The following is a 986-nucleotide window of genomic DNA, read 5'->3' as shown; positions in this document are numbered from 1 at the left end:
TTACACAATGATCTCTACTATTTTATCTTGAATGTATGTCTAAAGTTTTTAATCAACAAATAAAACCTTTGAAATTTTAGGTATAATAACACTTTATTACTAACATAAATGTAAACTTGCTTACCTCAGAAGCCTCCCCACGGCTAGTTGACCGAGTTCTCATTTAATCTTATATCTTCCTCTTATATGTGCATAAGTTTTAAGTCTTTCATGATCATTGGTAAGCATATTTTATATGTTTTATTAAGTATTAATTTTTGTGTTATGTTTAGTGCAAACCAGTTATGGAACCCAACTAATTCGTTGTGGCACAACCAGGATTCTGTTAGAGAGTATGGTAAGCTGTCTTTGAAAAAAAAAAAGATAAATTTCTTGTTTTCATTGTATTTTTCTTAATTCAGAACTGTAACATTCCAAATTTAGACAACTAAAAAAATGATGAGGAAGTTGTAGATGGTGATTTAACTATAAAATTATGAATTTATCAAAAAAACAGGAACATTTATTCCAGGTGAATGTTTCACCTTTATTGTTTCAAATATATATATATAACATGCACATTTTTTCTTTCCAGACCGTTCAAACTTTGATTCGCTAATTGCTCATCTACAGAGACTACGAACAGAGCGAAGCTAGTCGACATGAGAACAATATGCTGGAATACAATGTAACCGAAGATCTATAATAACCTTTTGCACACAACAGTGTTGATTATCATGAATTACACAAATCTTGTATACTAGTGTAAATAATGTTCAACATAAAGTATTGTTTGTAGTCTACAGAATGGGGTGTATAAATACTATTTACTAGTCATGGTGTTCACTATGACAAATCAGTTTGTTTTTGTTATTTACTCAGTTTTAATTTTTCTTGGAGATGTAGTTAAGGTTGGGTGGGTGAGGTTAAGACCGAGATTGTTGAGATCAAGATAAGTATAATTCCAGACGTAAACTTATTATTATTGTTGTAACTCTTGTTTTTAT

The 986-nt window shown here is 29.9% G+C and overlaps 1 long non-coding RNA gene across 1 annotated transcript; it reads left to right on the top strand.

The window, feature by feature from the left end:
* The first annotated feature begins 6 nt into the window (after positions 1-6).
* LOC111084402 lies at positions 7-787 on the top strand. Its single transcript, XR_002609535.1, has 2 exons — positions 7-337; positions 575-787. It is a non-coding gene; the product is annotated as an uncharacterized LOC111084402 (long non-coding RNA).
* Positions 788-986: the final 199 nt, after the last annotated feature.

This window comes from Limulus polyphemus, unplaced genomic scaffold (assembly GCF_000517525.1).
Source record: "Limulus polyphemus unplaced genomic scaffold, Limulus_polyphemus-2.1.2 Scaffold24161, whole genome shotgun sequence".
NCBI lineage: Eukaryota > Metazoa > Arthropoda > Merostomata > Xiphosura > Limulidae > Limulus > Limulus polyphemus.
This window is presented reverse-complemented; position numbering and strand designations above follow the sequence as displayed.